This window comes from Nothobranchius furzeri, chromosome 15, assembly GCF_043380555.1.
Source record: "Nothobranchius furzeri strain GRZ-AD chromosome 15, NfurGRZ-RIMD1, whole genome shotgun sequence".
In the NCBI taxonomy this organism is placed as follows: Eukaryota; Metazoa; Chordata; class Actinopteri; order Cyprinodontiformes; family Nothobranchiidae; genus Nothobranchius; species Nothobranchius furzeri.
The window spans coordinates 56,610,732-56,632,211 of record NC_091755.1 but is presented as its reverse complement, the minus strand read 5'-3'; the positions used below and the strand labels follow the sequence as shown (position 1 = coordinate 56,632,211).

Below are 21,480 nucleotides of genomic sequence, written 5' to 3'. Positions count from 1 at the left end.
ACAGAAGAAATCGTTTTATATAGTCAGAAATTAAATTGATTAAACATCTCCGACCGTGCCCCTGGGATACTTTTTAAAACGCCAGAAGCTGTCGGAGCAGACCTCTTACCGGATTTGAGATGCCCTGACATTTATAATTTATAAAACTGATTAAACAAAAACACAAATAACATACATTTTCATGTAAGTAGTTTAAATAGAGTGCTGTGCTGTTTGAATGTATAAACTGAACGCCAAAAGAAATCACTAGTCTGATTTTTTTCCGTGAATAAAATAAATATGTCAGGCAGGAGCGTCTCAGGATCTGTCTGAGATCTGTCTCGGTGAGACAGATAATAGCAATCCAAAGTGATTTTTATGTGTGATCAACCATTGCTTAAAAATGAAATACAGCTTAGCCGGTTAATTGCTGCGATCATATGACACGTAAACGGCAGCACGCAGAAATCACGAGGCAACGTTTTACGTGTTGTTTACTTGTTGCTGTGAGTAAAAAGACAGAAAAAGCCACGCCAAAATAAGTTTAGGAAGCCCACTAAGAATCGCAATAAAAGCATTTAAAATAAATACCATACACAGTTGAGGAAATGTTGGTTTAAGTACCTGATATGAAGTGGTCGCTGCATAAGCGAAAACCTTTACTCTCAGGATCCCACAGCTTCATTTTAGCCCGGTCACTAGCTTTTTTTATTGCAATGAACCAACGTTTGCGGCGTTCCGGATCTTGGGGTATCCTGTAGAAGGCTCTTCCCTTATCTCGTCCGTGTTTGTTCTGCATCCTGGTGCACAACAGGAATCTACCATATTTCCCGTTTGATTGAGTTTTTGGACAATAACTAATAGCCCAGCTGCAGGCTACTGCCTGCCAAGATGGCGCCGTTTCAATTTGAGCTGTTGCATGCCGGGAGAAGTGACGTCAACTCCCGGAGCTCTATAGTGTTGCAAGGTTAGCTAACGTTAGTGTTAGCATTTCCAGCGGTAAAACCCTCGACTGCTACGGCGGTTGAGGGTTGACTCTCTTCATCCAGATCCGTAGGTTTTTGTGGGTCTGAGATCACTTCCAAAGATTCATTCGTTTCTGACTGAACCAGTGGAAATTTGGGCAACAAAAACCGATCTATTTTACCACTAGCTCTACCTTTCACTCGTTCGCAGGTGGAAAATGAGGTGAAAGGTTAACATCAATTTCCTGTTTTGGTTTAAGTTTAATAATAAGGTTTAAGTTTTTACTGTCTATATCATAATTTACTGATTATTTTTGTTTTGTATGTTAAATATGATCACATCCACACGTTAAATTAAAATTAAATTGTAAAAAAAAAAATCTAATATTTACTTGGGGTGCTATGGGAGTGCAATGACTAATTCAGGGGTATAGCTCCTCCTAGCACCGCCACTGATTTAGCTGTCTGAAAATGTAACACGTTTAAAATAATACCGCAATAATACCGAAAACAGTGATAATTTTGGTCACAATAACCGTGAGGTTACATTTTCACACCGTGACAACCCTAACCACCACCGTGTTTCACTGTTACGGTGTTCTGTTTCCGAAATGCAGTGTTAGTTGGACGCCATTGGACTGGTTGTTGTTTTTATTCAGGAATGTAAAATTATGCACTGACCAATCAGAGTGCTGCTGACTGACTCGTACCACCTTTTTGCCTGACACATGCTCGGTGCTCAATTGGAAGTATTAGTTGCTGAGAACCTGGATCAAAATTCTCCTGGTAGATTTCCTGTCAAGTCTGGCTCTCTGCACACCTGCTGTCACACACGCACCTACGGCCTGGTCACAAGGACCGGACGTGAACATGGACAGACTGAGCTGTGGAAACAACATGAGATGGTTCTCACTATAAGGGTGGATGGCGGGATGACGGTATTGATGGGGAGGAGGTGGGTGACAGTGATGCATGATGTTTGCTGAAAGGTGGGAAAGAAGGACAAAGGTTCGCAGGTGATGCTGGTGACTGGGTCAGGCACTGGGGGCGGGGCTGCTGAGGCTGAGCAGGAGACATTAAGGAGCTGGGTGTGTGAAGGAGAGGGCGAAGAAGATGATTTGTGAGTGTATCCTCTTGCTGGAATTCAATCTTTTTTTTATTCTCAGATATTTTTTGTCATATTTTTTCTATTGTGGAATCATTAAGTCATTTTCCTGCTTTCCCTTCCAGTAATTGAGAGAAATCCTCAAATGAGCATCAAAACATCATTAAAAACAAGAAAAGGTATTGTTGCATTTAAAGATTACTGCTGGAGTTATTGCCCTTCTCTGATGTTTAGGGGTTTACTCTGAATGCAGGATCTCCCTAATTTTGTCTTCTTATTTATCTAAGCATCACTTCAGACTCCCGCTGACATGATTTCATAAGTTTTCAGATGTTCTCAGAATGCCGTAATATTCTGAGGTAGACACAGTATTAGGAATTTTATAAGAATAACTCATAAAAGTCTTTGTGCAATAACTAAATCACCTTTTTTTTGTTGAAATAACAAAATAATCATTACAGTGGACTTTAATAACAGCAACAGAGGGAATGTGTTAAATAACATATTAAATGTCCATATGTTTTTTCATTCTAATATACTTTTTAATTCATGTGTATTTGCAGTTAAATTTCAGATTCATATTTATAAACTGGGATGTGTGGTGGAGCAGTTGTTAGCACTGTTGCTTCGCAGCAAGAAGGTTGCAGGTTTGAAACCCAAATGCGGCCTTTCTGTATGGAGTTGCATGTTCCCCTCATGCCTGCATGGGTTTCCTCCGGGTACTCTGGTTTCCCCCACAGATCACAACATGCCCTATAGGTTAAAAATTGTTTGAAATCATATCACTATTTTCCAAATATTGCCCAGCCGTAGGTTTCACACTTCCCGGGCCTCCTTCTTCTTCCCGACTGCTTTGCCACGCCTTGCCCCCCTATCCCCACCCCCTGGTCAAACTGAGAAGTGGCAGCAGCTTTCTAGCCTGCATTGGGATGGTATCAAATTTCTGGCCTAAATTATATCCCCAGTCCACACCTGCCCTGAAATAATAATAATAATAATAATACATTTTATTTCAAAGCGCCTTACAGGACACCCAAGGTCACTTTACACAAAACACGTAATAAAATACAATAAAACAATAATAAAACCCAAAGAAGAAAAAACAGAGAGAAACATTTCAATAAAATCAGAGGTTGTAGGCAGATTTAAACATGTGTGTTTTGAGTTTTGTTTTGAAAAGGGTAAAACTGTCGACGTTCCTGATGTCTGGGGGAAGTGAGTTCCAGAGTCGAGGAGCAGAGCGGCTGAAAGCTCTGCTCCCCATGGTAGCGAGACGGGCAGAAGGAACCGCAAGATGGATGGAAGAAGAAGATCTGAGTGAACGGGACGGGGTGTGAATACTTATAAGTTCTGAGATATATGGAGGAGAGAGGTTGTGGATTGCTTTGAAGGTATGGAGGAGAATTTTGAAGATGGACCTGAATTTAACTGGGAGCCAGTGAAGCTGCTGGAGAACCGGTGTGATGTGGTGAAAGGAAGGGGTTCTGGTGATAATACGGGCTGCCGAATTCTGGACCAGTTGCAGTTTATGAAGGAGTTTGTTGGGAAGACCATAAAGAAGTGAATTGCAATAGTCGATACGGGAGGTGACGAGGCTGTGGACGAGAATGGCGGCAGTGTGAGGGGTCAGTGAGGGACGAAGACGGTTTATGGAACGTAGATGGAAGTATGCTGACCGAATTAAGTTATTAATGTGAGCTTGAAAAGAAAGTGAGCTGTCGAGAATGACACCCAGACTCTTGACATGAGGTGAGGGGGAGACTGTGGCGCTGTCAATAGTTAAAGAAAAGCTGTCAGATGTTGAGAGGGTGGAGTTAGTGCCAACAAGAAGAAGTTCAGTTTTATTGCCATTGAGTTTGAGGAAATTAGAGGTGAACCATGATTTGATTTCAGAGAGGCAGAGTGTAAGGGAGGATGGTGGGAGAGTTGAGTTGGGCTTACTGGAAATGTAGAGCTGGGTGTCATCTGCAAAGCAGTGAAACTGGATATTGAATTTGCGGAAGATTATAAAAATATCTATATAGTGAAATATATATAGTGATTAGAGGTGTGTATTGGTAAGAATCTACTGATGCGATAAATATCACAATAAAGGTGAGACGATACAAAATGTTGCAAGAAGCTTAATGCACTCAATGGCATCTCCATACTCTGTCACATCTGCCACATGTGCTCAGTGTGAACCTGCTTTCATCTGTGAAGAGCACAGAGCGCCAGTGGTGACTTTGTCAACCTTGGTGTCCTGTGTGGTGTTGCGCTGTAAGCACAATCCCCACCCACATCTCCTGATGCACTGGCCTGTCTCCTGGTAGTGCCTCCATGTTCTGGTACACAGCAAACCGTCTTGCCACATCTCGCACTGATGTGCCATCCTGGATGATCTGCACTACCCGAGCCACTTGTGTGGGTTGTAGACTCCTTATGCTACCACTAGAGTGAAAGCACCGACAGCATTAAAAAATGACCAAAACATCAGCCAGAAAGCTGAGGAACTGAGAAGTAGGCTGTGGTCACCACCTGCAGAACCACTCCTTTATTGGGGATGTTTTGATAATTTCCTATAATTTCCGCCTGCTGTCTCTTCCAACAGCATGTGAGGTAATCGGTGTTGCTTCCTAAGGCTACATTCACACTGCACTCCTGGATGCTCAATTCCGAATTAAATTTATTTTTTGCGTAAATCTGATTTTTTTGTGTGTCTGTTCACACTACGACTGAAATGTGACATCAAACTTTCTCCAGTGTGAACGCTCCACGGGCCCAAAGCAACCCGCATGTGCAGAAGACAAGAAGTCACACTCAGTGGAGCCGCAACCAGGAGCGGCGGAGTTGTGATGTAATCCTGATCATATGGATAAACTGTCAGTGAAAACTTTCACACCTGTTAATTCTTCCATTTTGGGCTGGAAACTGTTTAAAAAAAAACTGTAAACTATTTTACTCCTTGTTCCCGCCGTCTCCCTGAATTATTATTTACCGAAAATGTTCCTGTGTTAATTCATTCACGGAGAATCGCCCTCTCACGGAGACCCCACCTCCCTTCACGGAGACCGGTGAGACGCTTCACTCCAGCAGCACCTCCAGCTCCCGTTCACATTACTTCTTGTATCTTTAATTCCTAAACTGAAAACAGGATATCCAGACAGACTCCTGAACCCCTCTGCCAGCGCTTCTCAGGAATCTCCACAAACGATGCTCACCTCCGCAGACTCTGTGATGTAGGAGACAGATTTAATGCGACGTGACCGTTCAGACTGCAGTCACTTTCAGAAACATCAGATATGTGTCGGATTAGTACTACATATTCAAGTGACACAGATCGCATTTTAAAAAGTCAGATCTGTGCGTTCAGACTGTCATAAAAATTCATATATGGTTTGCTGCATGTGGGGAAAAAAGTGGATTTAACGCACTTTTGCCTGCAGTGTGAACGTAGCCTAAGTGACAGTTTCATTTCACAAAAGTGTGATTGACTTGGAGTTACGTTAGCCCTTTTTAGAAGACACACCATGCTGGCAAATCGACGTAATACTGCTGCAGTGGTCTGTCATATGAGCGCGCCAGGGCGGTGTGGTGTCGTGGGAATTTTGCGGCATTCGTGCCGCCACACTTCATAGTAATATCGCAGCAATGCCGGACTTGTGAGTGCATATTACGCATTTGTGCCACAGATGGAGGTGTCATGATCACACGGGGAGTGACTGCCGAGCTCTGGCGGGCAACTGTATTAAAAATTAAAGTAAACATGCCAGTAAGTTTTGCTTTTGTTAGCAGATTCAGCTGAGATGATAAACTAGAGTGATGCAGAGCTTCATGAGCTTCTCTCCGTTAGAGCTGGAGCTCGGATCACCAGAGACTGCACAGAATCTGTGTAGCACAGCCACCCTTAGGTGCGGCTTGTTAGAAAAACGTAATGAGCGTGGCTTCAATACCAATAAAAAGCCAGTTCTGTCCAAGTTTATACTGCCAATGTGCAATCTTTTTTTAAAAAGGACACAATTGCACCACATCACAGCCACGGTCTGACCAGTTATAAATGACCTAAGGCTCCCTGATGCCAGCTCGGCAAATGTGTATTTTTTGAGCAGTGGCATGAAGAATCCTTGTGTCCTGCCTCTGCAAACTAAGTAAGAACGATTGTGACTGGTTGATCGCTGCGTTCAGAGCACGTCAGGTACACTTTACACTGGATGAGAACACACTGAGTTCACTTGCCTCTGACATTGCAAAAGGACCTGCAAACTGGCTAATCCTACACATGTACATTTTGATGCCGATGCTCAAATGCAACATGGTGAAGCTATACATGTGGTTAAAATTTAATTTCAATATTTGTGTGACAGTTGTGAAGATTTTCTTGTTTTAATAACCAATGTCCTAATTACATCTAAATTTGTTCTGTTTTAAACACATGCTCTTCCCAACAGTTTCTCCCAGTTCTTCACTTTGCGACTCGTTGTTGTTGTCTTCCTCCGCTTATCCGGGTCCGGGTCACGGGGGCAGCATCCCAACTAGGGAGCTCCAGACTGTCCTCTCCCAAGCCACCTCCACCAGTTCCTCCGTCAGGACCCCAAGGCATTCCCGGACCAGATTGGACCTCTCCAACTTGTCCTGGGTCGACCCGGGGGCCTCCTGCCGGCAGGACATGCCCGAAACACCTCCTCAGGGAGGCGTCCACGAGGCATCCTAACCAGATGCCCAAACCACCTCAACTGACTCCTTTCGATCCGGAGGAGCAGCGGTTCTACTCAGAGTCCCTCCTGAATGTCCGAGCTCCTCACCCTATCTCTAAGGCTGAGCCTGGCCACCCTACGGAGGAAACTCATTTCAGCCGCTTGTATTCGCAATCTCGTTCTTTCGGTCATTACCCAAAGCTCATGACCATAGGTAAGGATTGGGACGTAGATCGACCGGTAAATCGAGAGCCTGGCTTTCTGGCTCAGCTCCCTCTTCACCACAACAGATTGGCTCAGCGTCCGCATCACTGCAGATGCTGAACCAATCCGCCTGTCGATCTCCCGATCCCTCCTACCCTCACTCGTGAACAAAACCCCGATATTCTTAAACTCCTCCACTTGAGGTAGGACCTCTCTCCCGACCCGGAGTTGGCAAGCCACCCTTCCCTGGTTGAGAACCATGGTCTCATATTTGGAGGTGCTGATCTTCATCCCAGCCGCTTCACACTCGGCCGCGAACCTACCCAGCAAGAGCTGAAGGTCAGAGCTGGATGAAGCTAGGAGGACCACATCATCTGCAAAATGCAGAGACGAGATTCTCCTGCCACCAAACTCGACACACTCCACACCACTGCTGCGTCTATAAATTCTGTCCATAAAGGTTATGAACAGAACCGGTGACAAAGGGCAGCCCTGGCGGAGTCCAACCCTCACCGGGAACAGGTCTGACTTACTACCGGCTATGCGGACCAAACTCACGCTCCTCTGGTAAAGGGACTGAATGGCCCTTAATAAAAGGCCACCCACCCCATACTCCTGGAGCGTCCCACACAGGGTGTCCCTGGGGACACGGTCATAAGCCTTCTCCAAATCCACAAAACACATGTGAATTGGCTGGGCAAACTCCCATGCCCCCTCCATCACCCTTTCAAGTGTATAGAGCTGGTCCACAGTTCCACGGCCAGGATGAAAACCACATTGCTCCTCCTCAATCTGAGATCAGACCCTCCTCTCCAGTACCTTGGAGTAGACCTTTCCAGGGAGGCTGAGGAGTGTGATCCCCCTATAGTTGGAACACACCCTCGAGTCACCCTTCTTGAAGATGGGGACCACCACCCCGGTCTGCCACTCCACAGGAAATGCCCCCGATGACCACGCAATGTTGCAGAGACGTGTCAACAACGACAGCCCTACCACATCCATAGCCTTGAGATACCCAAGACAAGTCTCATCCACCCCCGGGGCTCCGCCGCTGTGTAGTTGTTTGACTACCTCAGCAACTTCTGCCCCAGATATTGGACAGTCCATCCCCAGGTCTCCCGACTCTGGCTCCTCCTCGGAATGCACGTAGGTGGGATTGAGGAGCTCCTCAAAATATTCCTTCCACCGCCCGACTATAGCCCCAGTTGACGTCAGCAGCTCCCCATCCCCACTGTAAACAGTGTGAGCGATTTGCTGCCTCACTCTACTGAGGCACCGGACAGTTTGCCAGAACCTCTTTGGCGCCGATCGATAGTCTTTCTCCATGGCCTCACCAAACTCCTCCCACACCCGAGATTTTGCCTTGGCAACCGCCACTGCTGCACCCCGCTTGGCTATCCGGTACCCGTCTGCTGCCTCCGGAGACCCACAGACCAGCCACCCCCTGTAGGCCTCCTTCTTCAGCCTGACGGCTCCCCGAACCTCTGGTGTCCACCAGCGGGTACAAGGGTTTCCACCACGACTGGCATCGGCCAACTTGCGAGCACCGCTAGTAACAGCCGCTTCAACAATCGCAGAGTGGAACAAGGCCCACTCAGAATCGATGTCCCCCACTGCTCTCGGGATGCGGTCAAAGCTCTGCCGGAGGTGGGAGTTGAAGACCGTCTTGACAGGTTCTTCTGCCAAGCGTTCCCAGCAGACCCTCACTATGCGTTTGGGTCTGCCAGGTCTATGTGGCAATTTCCCCTGCCATCTGATCCAACTCACCACCAGGTGGTGATCAGTTGACAGCTCCGCTCCTTTATTCACCCGGGTGTCCAAAACATAGGGCCGTAGGTCAGATGATACAACTACAAAGTCTATCATCGACCTGCGACCTAGGCTGCCCTGGTACCAAGTGTACCAATGGGCATCCTTATGTTCGAACATGGTGTTAGTTATGGCCAAACTGCGGCTTGCACAGAAGTCCAATAACTAGGGCTGTAGCGACGCCTCGATGACGTCGACTGCTCGATTCTAAAAATTTGTCGACGTCAGATCCGGTAGTCGACGCACCACGCCCACTTGTTGCATCCACAGGAGTTTGTAAATAGAAGAGGAATCTGCATGTTTTTCCTCTAGTTCGCCCTCCTCTCCACCTTCACTAACATCTCCGCCAAATACCGAAGACCCGGAACAACGTCCGTCCGCTACTAGATTCCTTTCCTGTTTTGCCCGCCTTCGTCTCCCGGCAACAGACAACAACTTCCGGGGTCAGATGCGCTGCTCCGTCTCTACCGCAGATGTAGAAAATCACCGGGAGCGCTTCTCCCTTCATAAAGGAGCTTCTTTCAGACATTAGGAGAGCTGTTTTGGTGGTAGCAGTCTCTCCTCTGTGCTGGTCTGTTTGCTGCTGGGTGTTTTTTGATTTATTTAAACTTGGTAACTTGAACTTAACGTTGGTAAAGCTACTGTTAGCATTTTCGCTAACAGCTTCTTGGGTGTGGATAAGCTGATACGTTTTGGTTTAGAGTTCATCTTTTTTGTGGTGCAGATCTCCCTTTTATTACATTTAGAGTGTTGTGGGTTTTCAGTTTAGTTTAAAATATCACCTTGAGTTTGGTTTAACCGCCCAGTTTAGAGTTGGACCTTTGGAGATTCTTATTTTTGTCCAGAACCCTGTAATCTTTGCCCAGTGGGACATCCCTACTTATTTGTACTTTTGTTTTAATTCCCCACAGGCAGAATTAGTTTTATTATTCCCAACCTGTGGATGGAAATATTTATGTTTTTTTTGTAGTTGTAAATAAACCTGATCATCATTTTAACTTTTAAATCCCGTTATTGTCCCTTCCTTTTTGCACACGAGCCAACCAACACAATAAAAGCAGTGTTATACAAAGTGGAAGGCCTGTAGTGTTTATTCTCTTACAGTAACAATTTATCAAATTTTTTTGAGGAATTTATTAGAGATTTTTTGGTTTTTATTAACTGTGCAATAGAAAAATAATCATTAGATTAATTGCCTAAATAGTCATTAGAATAGTCGACTATTCGATAAAATAATCGTCAGAATAATCGTTTTAAAAATAATCGTTTACCCCCAGCCCTACCAATAACAAAACACCACTCGAGTTCAGATCAGGCGGGCCGTTCCTCCCAGTCACTCCCCTCCAGGTCATGCTGTCATTGCCCACGTGAGTATTGAAGTCCCCCAGCAGGACAATGGAGTCCCCTGATGGAGCACTATCTAGCACGCTCACTCACGGGCCCCAACCCCAGGTCTGGCTCCAGGGTGGGACTCCGGTACCCCAACGGGCCGGGTACTCCGATTCTTTGTTTTTACGTCCATGAAAGATCTTCTGAAGCGTTCTTTGTCTCACCCTTCATCTAAGACCCATTTGTCATGGGAGACCCTACTAGGGGCACAAAGTGCCCCAGACAACATAGCTCCTAGGATCATTAGGGCACTCAAACTCCTCCACCACGATAAGGTGACAGTTCAAGGAGGAGCAACCATGCCTACTATGAGGAGAAATTTGTTTTGGAAAAAAGTTCTAACCTGTTCTAAACTCCATTCACATAAAAGCAAGGTCCTGCGACTCAGTCAACGAAACCCCCCACCCCCACACAAATGTTTTGGTACCTTTTGAAAACTTCCTTGTGAATGCCAGTTTCATTTTTGTCACCCAAAGGGGTGGGAATTGATACGTTTTCCTCAATATTATTGCCTCTGTCAATTCTGTCAATCAATCCAATTCATTATCTATTCACGAGTAGTTTAATAGGTGACAAAACATTAATTGCACATGGTCTCCTGCATTATAACTGTCAGGTTATTAATGATAAATAATCAATTGTACCTGGTATCGGATGGAAAGATCTTTCCAAATGTTCTTTTTTAAGCTCCTTGTAAAGGCAGAGTTATCTTCCTGCTGTAGCTTTTGCAAGATGGGAATAATCTCACCACTGGTTGGACTTTAGTTGCTGGAGACAGCTAGTGTGAAGGTGTGTATAGAAGGCAAATTATGCTAACATAATAGACAGTGTTAGTTGATTAGTTAGTATTAACAGGAGAGGTCAGGCAAACGTTACCTTTGACGCTGCAATGAAATTCACTAGTCCGGAGAGGGTCAAAAACATGACATTCACTTAAAGTTATCACGTATTTTTGCGCAAATGCTTTTGCATATTAGTAGTGTTTCCTCCCAATGTTGAAATGTTGCAAGTATTACAAGTTGCTAGGGATGGGTACCTTTGACATTTGAATCGATCCGGTACTAATTCCCGGTACCTACGAATCGATACCGGTACTTAACGGTACCAAGTTTTGATACTTTTGAGTGTTTAATATTTTAATTCTCTTTTATAATTAAATATATATTTTTCTTAATATATAACCATATTTGATAAATATCACGATAAATAACATACAGCTGTTTGTATTTTAACATCATCCTTGTAGTTTTATAAGCTGATAATTAAACTGAAGCAAACATCTTTACTGTGAACAAAATTTACTGTGTATCTTCATTCCTTTTACCGTCCTTTTTCAATTGATTTTTCCTACTGGGAAGTTAGAATTTCCGAGGAGAAAGCGAACACACCATTAGCTGATAACAACGGTGGCATAGGAAGCTAACATAACAAGCTAACGTTATCTTAAACAGTTTATTTAACTGCTGGAGCAGATTAAAACGATGATGCCTCACACTTAAATCATTGTCACTGGTTTCATCTTCACCCAATTACCCGTCACATTTAGTAAAGTGAAGCCAAACTTTAGAGCGCGTTCATGTTCTTCTAGTCGGAATTTCGGAGTTCCGAGGAGAAAGCGAACACACCATTAGTGAAACGGAAGCTAACAAATCAAGCTAATGTTATCTTAAACATGTTATTTACCTACCGGAGCAGATTAAGATGAGGATGTCTCACTTAGATCGTTGTCGCTGGTTTCATCATCACCCAGTTACCCATCACATTTAGTGAAGTGGACCCATGCTTTAGCGTTCGTTCTTTCTACCATGCTGCTCTGTTTAAAACTCGCTCGCAGCGACCGATGACATAACGCTCTTGCGCATGCGCAGCTGTCTAGGCAAGTTCTCGTTGTGAAGGACGGTACCGAAACGAGGCACCGTTTCAAATGAAGTGAATCGGTGATCGGTCGGTACTGTGGAATTCAGTCGGTACCTTAAAAAGTACCGAATTCGGTACCCATCCCTACAAGTTGCCCTGTTTTCATCCTCTCTAATAAAGTATAACCAAACATTTGAGTGTCTGTGCTGCTTAGGCACCATGTTTCCTGCCCTGTAAATGCATAAGCTACGCAATATACTCAACGTGCCTGGTGACAACGATAAGTGAATCGTTGGCAAAAATGGTAATCGATTCTTTGGAAATGGAAGAGGAACCGGTTTTTGATTCCTACCCCTAGTTGCCCGCATTCGTGGTCAAGATCCAACTCAACCCTGATTTACTCTCAAAGAACAACAAGCCAAACATTCTGATCCACTGAAGTACTTGTCATTAAGTTGTGTCTTAAATCGGTGAACATGGTGATGGTACAACCATTCTGCTGGATGTCTCTCTCTGACGAGTCAAGATACATGATCAAAGCTGAAAAATATGCAACAATCTTAAGTTAAAGGCCTTTTTCAGAGGGCTCTGAAACTTGAGCCAGAGTACAAGTTTATAAGGCAATGACCTGAAGCAAAAGCCCACAGTGAAAGTCTGATATGTTGTAAATTAGCTCCCATTAAGTCAATATTTGCTTACATTTAAGGCTCTCCTGTGGAGCTAGAAACAGTAAAGCCAGCATGCAGAGTTAACAAGAGGCACATTGTGCTGCCACTCTTCAGATAATATGTTGGATTTACTGTATGTGTTGTCTTTGTCGCATAATTCAGCAGTTTTGTTGTTAATCAGCTTACTACATGCACACTTTGAGCCAAAGGAACATCTCTCTTGCTTTTGACTTTCCCTCAAAGTAATCAAGAGTTTATCCTTGACAGACTTTTTTGTTTAATTCATCACACGAAAGGGATGTATCCTCAAGTACTATACGTTGTTGGTCTCTCTTCCGTTAGACCAAGCACGGGTACGGAGTAGATGGAGTTAAACACCTTTTAAGTTGACAGAACGAGGAGACAAATGATCAGAAGTCCATTCACTGTTTCACCGCTCATGAGGGGGAGAGTCTCTGCAGCAAGTCCCGCGACCTGCTCTTGCCAGATGCTTCGGACAGACTCTCGCCGTTCTGCTGAAAACGGCTGATTTTTATTGAAGATTACAGGAATGTTACATACGTAGTTTGCCATACACACACGTAATTCTGCCATCTGCACCTGCAGACGCACGTCAGCTAATAGCCTTGTTAATGAAAGACCAATTCATCCCAAGGACATGCAACCTTGAGATGATCAGGACACATCCTGCAACATCCTTTGCTAACAAAGACAGTTGTTCTTGTATTGAGGAACTGAAGGAAGGAACGCTTTCACTCCCTTATGCAGCTGTTCAGCTTGAGCAGAAAAGGCACAGAGAGGTCTTTGATATTATAACAAGATTCCATGAAAAGGCATATAATAATGTATTTATGATAATATATAAGGGGCAAAAGTGAGAGATACATATTTAATCATATAAAAGAGCTTATAATAATATATGAAAGAGCTTATATGAGAGATATATATTTTCAATCCCCCTTTTGAACTCTTTTAAGAGTTCAATAAAGATATAAGAAATCAAAACAATAACACCAAATTCCATCAAAAAGAATCCAATAAGCAAAGTTTTAAAATACAAATACAAACAATCAATCAGGTTACAGCTTCTCATATTTCCAGCAGTAAACTAATACAAAAAAAAAAACATGATCATATTTTTAACTGAACATGTTACAACATGTATGGATCGCATGCAACTCCATATGAGGGCGAAAAACCCTAATTATCATATGTTTATAGGGAAAATTCCCCCATGTCCCCCCATTTGTCATATCTCAATTTTGGGGCGAACACCTGTTGGCATAGAGTGTGCATGCCTAGGACATCAATGATCAAAAGAAACAAAAACAATAAAAACAAAAAAACTCATAGAAATAAACAGTTTAAGGGATTGTTACAGAAATCACTCAATATTCTCACACTCTAACAACATCTTCTTCATCATGAGAGTCATCACTTTCATCAGAGGGTTCCCCTCCCAAATAGATTTTAGGATTGGCTAGTAACAAGGGCATCTGGATAATTGGGTCAGCAGGTGGAGGGTGTAAAATATTACCCTTGTAAAATAAATGAGGGTGTTAAATATAACCCTTGTAGAATGTTCATAGGGTGGCTACTTCTTCCCCCTGTTGAGGACCCTTCACTGGCTCCAGGCAGCTGCAGGGGGTGATGATGTCATGATTCTCGTCCTGCAGGATGTGGTGGCAGCTTGGCATGCTACCTCGTCCCGCAGAATTGGTAGCTTGGCACGCTACTGCAGTCAGCTACTTCTCTTCCTGGTTTTTGGATCCTTTTTCTGGTTAGGCAGATGTCAGCTGCTTCTCGTCCTGGTCCTTGGGTACTTTTTCTGGTCAGGCAGATGTCGGCTGCTTCTCTTCCAGGTTAGGATCCTCCCGTCCAGCCGGACAGCGTGTGATGTCCTCTCCGTGATCCTGTATGGCCCGGTCCACCTTGGTTCCGTCCACTTCCTTTTGGTGACTTTTAGCAGGACCCAGACGCCTGGCACCGAAGGCGAAGTATCTTCGTGTGTGTAGTTTTGGTCCAATGAAGGCTTTCTCGGCTTGTGCAGTCCTTGATCTCGGCAGATAGTTGGTAGGAAGATTCACACTCCGGCCGGACCAGAAGTTCCCCGGACCGATTGCCTAGAGATTAGAGGTTATGCACAAAAATGTCCTAGCTCTTACTGACCCTAGCCTCTGATACCTTCAACATCAGACACATACAGTTACGAACAGCAAGCGCAATTAAAGGTATAGTGACATCACGACATGGACACACACAGACACACAAACACATACACATGCACATACACAGAGAGAGAGGGAGAGAGTAAGAATGTGTGTGGGAGAAAGAAATGAGTGGGATCCACTTTGCCACCAGCATCTCCACCTGTGTCACAGAGAAAAATTACAAAGAAATTAAAACACAAAGCAAACAACAATAATTCAATGAGTATAAATGATCAAACTAAAATATACAACCATGCATGGGTTTTATAACAGTTCCGGCAACACTGGAGAGGAATCCTCGTATAATGAATTCTTAAGATGTCCTTCATCAATTAGAGGTTATAGCCAAATTGTTTCAGGATCCTGAATTTGAATTTGAATTGGTTAATTTACTCAGAATAGTCCAATGTCTTTGTTGATGTTTCTCAAGGCTCGGCCATGCCCATATAGATAAATAAACAAACAAACAAGACAAACACAGTCAAACACACGGTCCATACACGTCTCTGTGCCCTCACACACCAAGCAAATGTCAGACTGAAGCGAAAGTGTGAAATACTTAACCTAACGCTAAATCAGTGGAAAGAAAAAATAAGACCTAAGGCGTGTAATCAAATTAATCCAACAAAACTTCCCATAACTGCTGTTCTAAACTCACGTTGCGGTGTGATCTCTCCAATTAAAAATTAGGACAATCACTTTACTATCAATTCAACCAAAAAGTTTCAGGTTGTCCCTTACCTAAACTACCTGTCTTTCTTACCTTCTTTATTTAATTTTTTTTAAGAACCTCACTTAGCACAAGAAATCCTAAGAATTAATTCACTACTTAAGGTTAATTTGTAAATAACGAAACTGCAGTTACAGGTTTGTTTGTGCATAGTATTGGTAATCAGCAGTTTTTTTTCCTTATCTCCACATCTAGAAGTGTGTTTCTGTGCTACTTCTCCATCTATAACACAAGTTAGTATCATCCTTAAAGCATCTGAAATTAAGCTGCATTGCTAAATCAATAACGTGATTTGTGCTAAGAAATACTCCCCTATCCTCTTCCTTTTTCCAGTGGCGCTGAATGACAGATTTTAGATCAATTTAACGTTTTATCACTATTACGTTTCATTTAATTAATTTTGCTTTTTCTCTCTTATTTTTGTCTATTTATTTATTTATGTTATTTACTTATTTATCATGCCATCCTGTGATGATAATCTTAAAGACTTTTTAGCCAATTGTCGTCAAAAAGGCCAATTAAAATATTATGTTAAAGATTTCACAAGATAAAAATGTGAACATAATTTTTTATCGAATGAGGGGTACAATTATTCAATATTTTTGTGACATTATTTTCTACGTTAGAACTTACAGCTGATAGAAAAATATAGGATCAGCTAGGTTTGGCTAGATCTGTTGGGAAACTCAACGGAGCTGAAACAACACTGTTGTCTCGGATGAGATGTTCCATGAATCATTTAGTCAGCTGGATGCCAAATTATTCATTTAATGTTTATTTTTATGCAATGAATGGAATGGGATGGAACGTTACTATAAACTATCCGGAAATTTGCGCATGTTTGCTCGAAGGAGAGAACTGTTGAAGCCTAAAGCGTTCTCCTAGACTTATAAATAGACACCGTTTCCTTAACCAATGAAAATAAGTGATGACGCTGATGTATTCCTTTTTGAAAAGAAAATAAGGCTTTACTGCATGTCCGCTGCAGCTGAGAATCCTAGGACAATAAAGATTATATTGACGTCCAATGGTGAGTTGGGCTGAAATCCAGGTTACTAATCCTATTATTTATTTATTTATTGATATTATTATTATCTTTTTTTAGGCTAACTTTCTCAGTTAACTATGTTCTACAGTAGTTTAGTAAATTTTCCACAGTTCTGACATTTCATCAATTCAACTGGTTGTTGCCAAAAAGCCTTGTTCATTACCTGACTGCAGCAAGCACTCTTTTACTGGGTGTAACCATAGGAAACAGTCTCTTTTGAGCCTCTCTTTGTAAGTCCAGGATGACCACCGTCATTGATTAAAGTTCACATGTTAGCACACATGCTCCCCCTTTTGTACTTTGTTTCATCAGCAGCAGGGCAAATAAGTTTCTGCCTCTTTGTCCATCTTGTAGTGCTCCCCGTCTTTATGTTATGAGTCACAGTTTTTGGTGAGGGCTTCCAGGTTCTCTTTGTATAGAAGTCAGACCCAAACATTCTTTGCAGCTGGTTGTGACAGGCCCACCCAGTAAAGTTCATGCCTCCACAATGCACAGCAAACGTTTTCCTTAAATATGTTGATTGAGTTGAAAGGACAGAACTTTCTCTTTTACAAATCAAAATCAACGAAGGTTTCTAATATTTAGTCGACTTTATTGACTCAAAAATAAATCTGAACTACTTCCTATGCACAATTTGTTCTGAATCATCAAATCAGTTCTACACAGGTTTTAAACATTAAGCACAATCTATCCCAAATGCAAGATCCCTCCTTTCATTTTTTATTTATCTATTTTATTTTGGGAAAATATCTACCAGTTTTTAACTCAAAACAGCCTAGTACAGTTTCTAGCCAGGTTACAGGAAATAATACTTAGTTTATCTGTTTTTTTCATTGTTCAGCATCTCAAAATCCAGCCATTAACGTTAATGGTTCTTAAAGTTGAGGTAAGACAATTATTGGATTTTGTTTTATAGCAAGATTTAACAAATATTTTATTTCCTGACTGATTATTTGTTAATTTTATGGTTTTCATAAAGATGATCCTGAGAGGTTCAGAGCTGCTTTTCGCAGTACCCTGTGCTATTTTTAGACTGCGGAACTCCTGTGTGTAAAAGTGGGTGGAGTCAGGTCCTCAGGCTGAAACTCCAGTCATTCTCACTAAATCTGTCCGAGAGGAAGGATCTCCTGAATACCCTAACCAGAAGCCTTAAGGTACGTCCAAAACACCGAAAAATATCCTTTCTAAAGTCACAAATTGCTTAAAACTGCATGTTACACAGAAAAACTGTGAGAGCGAGGGAGTCCAGCTGACTCCACGGCCCATAATCAGACAAAATACTTCCTTTATAACCACGACCATACAACTTTTGTATTTTAAAGGATTTTCTTGTCCTCACACTAACGATAAATTCTTTTTCTATTGTTTCCACAGTCTCTCGAACTAAATAACCGTCTAGTAAAAACATGGACCGCACCCTGTTTCTCAAGCAGCTGCTCCCTCTATTAAAAACTGAGTCATTCAGAAGATCCAGCGAAAGCAGCTCATGCAAGAAGACACACATTCACTCATTCACAAGGCACAGAGACATTCTTTGTTTGTCACAGTCTCTTTTTATTATTATTATTATTTTTTTAAGGTAAGTCAGTTCGTCACTTATTTATTCTCTCTCTATATATATATAATATTTTAAGCACAGAATTTATTTAACACTGCACTGGTTATTTTCAGAATTTAATGCTTACTATGCTTTTAAGCAGGCCTTATGTAACATTAGAGCAAATCCAATTGCAATTTTTTTTGAGAGCGCTCTGAGGAATAGTTTATATATTTATTTTCTGCAGATCTGTTTTGATTTTACTGTTTAGCAGCTATATGACTATATTTCTAAAATAAAGCTGTCATTTACATCCTTACTTGCGTTTCTTGGTGGTTTTTTCCCTTTTTTCACCTCCAGGTCACTTAACCCCCAGATCGGGGTCACTCACATGCTGCCCCACACACAAATGATTATCACGCTTCTACACTACATATGTATATATGTATACACATATACATACATACACACATACATATGCATATGTTACTTTAAAAACCTTTTATTTATTAACTTATGGTGTTCTGTTCAAAGACTGATCAGAACAGGGTTGCAGAATTTGAATTTTGCGTAGCTCCAAACATTAATTTTAGCACTGCAGTGTAATTTACATATACGAGTTGCAACTTTTTAAAGCTCTTATAATCTTATTTATTTATTTTCTGGTACCGCATCAGGCCTTCACACACACACCCAGCGCTGTACACTCACACGCACACACACACGGAGCTCCCAAAACTCTGCTCTGCATTCTGCACTCTCCTAGTGCTGCACTTTCAATCCAGAGCCGTAAGCAGCCTCTTGCTGCGCCTCACACACACAGGCTGAACTCAGCTTACACACACAGTGAAGCTTGTCTACAGCTGTGCCTTTTTTTCTCTCGATTCTGCAGCCTTCACTTCCCAAATCTTTCTCCAGTTACCTCTACTGTTAACATCTACCCCTTTTTCCTTCATCGCCTCTTCCGCTGACTTTCTCAATAAAACCTTATTTCTCGTGGCTTCAACTGGGCTGCTTGTCATATTTAAACATTGCTCATTTTATGCAAAAACAGCCAAAAGCACGCAGAAATAGCCAAAAGCACTGCTCTCTTCACACAGAAGCAGTCAAAACATTTATCATCTTATGCAAAAACAGTTACCTCAGAACATTTTTCTCATCTCATGCAAAAGGTCCTTGACCTTAAAAATCCAGGGAGCTCTCTTTTAGCCTCCCCTTCCCTTAACACAAAAAACCAGGTCCTTGACCTTAAAATCCAGGGAGCTCTCTTTTAGCCTCCCCTTCCCTTAACACAAAAAAACCAGGTCCTTGACCTGTGGACTTTTAGGGTTCCCACACCTATGGATCCAGCCAAGCTTTATATAACCTTGTTATATATTCTATCCGCTCGTCAGCAAATAGTGTGGTCAGCCACGACCTGGAAATGGAACTTTAGGGCTACTCTATTAGCCCTGGGTCACCATCCCTTCATCTGTACTATTTCCTTTTCTCATTTACTCATTAAACCATTAGAAAAATCCTCATTTCATTTCACCATTAAACCATTACAAAAAATCTCTTATTCTTTCTGCACTTGTCTCCACTTTCTTCTCCAACTATTATTTTAGGACCACAGCTACTATGATTCCGGACACAAAGGCTTTGGATAAATCCAATGAGCAGATTTTAGAAAATAAGGTTCTGCTCACCTTATTTCCACCGCGGTGTTCTGTGCCAAGATCGTTCACTGGGTCGGTTGGTCAAATTGTCCTCCAAAAACTCCTTTTTCTTCAAAAAGAAAAAATCCTGTTCGTGACGCCAAATTTGTTGGTCTCTCTTCCGTTAGACCAAGCACGGGTACGGAGTAGATGGAGTTAAACACCTTTTAAGTTGACAGAACGAGGAGACAAATGATCAGAAGTCCATTCACTGTTTCACCGCTCATGAGGGGGAGAGTCTCTGCAGCAAGTCCCGCGACCTGCTCTTGCCAGATGCTTCGGACAGACTCTCGCCGTTCTGCTGAAAACGGCTGATTTTTATTGAAGATTACAGGAATGTTACATACGTAGTTTGCCATACACACACGTAATTCTGCCATCTGCACCTGCAGACGCACGTCAGCTAATAGCCTTGTTAATGAAAGACCAATTCATCCCAAGGACATGCAACCTTGAGATGATCAGGACACATCCTGCAACATCCTTTGCTAACAAAGACAGTTGTTCTTGTATTGAGGAACTGAAGGAAGGAACGCTTTCACTCCCTTATGCAGCTGTTCAGCTTGAGCAGAAAAGGCACAGAGAGGTCTTTGATATTATAACAAGATTCCATGAAAAGGCATATAATAATGTATTTATGATAATATATAAGGGGCAAAAGTGAGAGATACATATTTAATCATATAAAAGAGCTTATAATAATATATGAAAGAGCTTATATGAGAGATATATATTTTCAACGTTACACTAATCACTTATTTTAATTATCTCCCATTCCTGTGTGTGTGTGTGTGTGTTTGTGTGTGTGTGTGTGTGTGTGTGTGTGCGCGCGCGCATGCGTGCGTTACATCATAGTTCTGTGTCTGTTAGAGTTCGTGCTCCGATGGTTGTACAGGAAGCCGTTGGTCTTTGTGATGTGATGACAGAGGCACAGAGACAACTTTTTCTCAGCACAGACTCGTTTTAGATTTTGGAACCTCATAATTTTACAAACTGATGTGTTTTCATAGAACTGAAGAGGTACAGTATATTTCCTGTGAATGACATAAAAAGTATTAAAATGGGCAATCACTCGTTATTTTAATACATTTACTGTGGTCTCTTTTCTGACCCGTGCATTTTCTCGTCAATTTACCATCGATGGCTAATGCAGGCGATAGGGGTAGAAGACTGTTTTCACGTTCAGCTTACATGTGAAACTCAGAGTGATTGGAGCAATCATATTTCAAAAAGAACATGTATTATAAGCAGGGGTGCACATAATATTTTTGGGTTGGTACTCAGGGGAGAACCTATGGTTGTTGCTTGGTCCTCACATTTTTTAATGCACTTAATTCTTAACCCAACTCACACTAGGAACAAAACAGAGTAACGCGTTGACGATGCAACATATTTTAATTTTGACTGAAAACAATAAGTACAACTGGTACATATTGCCAGCTTAGCTTAAACCTTCTAATTTTCTAATAACATGACTGAATTGTCTGAATGTAAAACACAATGTGTAAACAGCTGCTTTTGTGATAACAAAAATCAAATCAAATAAATTTTAAAGCACTTAACAAAATTACCATTTCAGAGTACTGAAGTTTTTTTAAATGGCATAAAT

General features: G+C 42.2%; 1 protein-coding gene and 1 long non-coding RNA gene across 3 annotated transcripts in view; one reads left to right on the top strand and one right to left on the bottom strand.

Moving 5' to 3' along the window:
* LOC107391157 (nuclear receptor coactivator 3) overlaps positions 1-21,480 on the top strand; it is an 83,058-nt gene that overhangs the window by 5,671 nt on the left and 55,907 nt on the right. The window lies entirely within an intron of this gene.
* On the bottom strand, positions 13,071-20,558 carry LOC139063344 (uncharacterized). Its single transcript, XR_011516723.1, has 2 exons — positions 14,386-20,558; positions 13,071-14,351 (listed from the first exon to the last, which is right to left on the bottom strand). It is a non-coding gene; the product is annotated as an uncharacterized lncRNA (long non-coding RNA).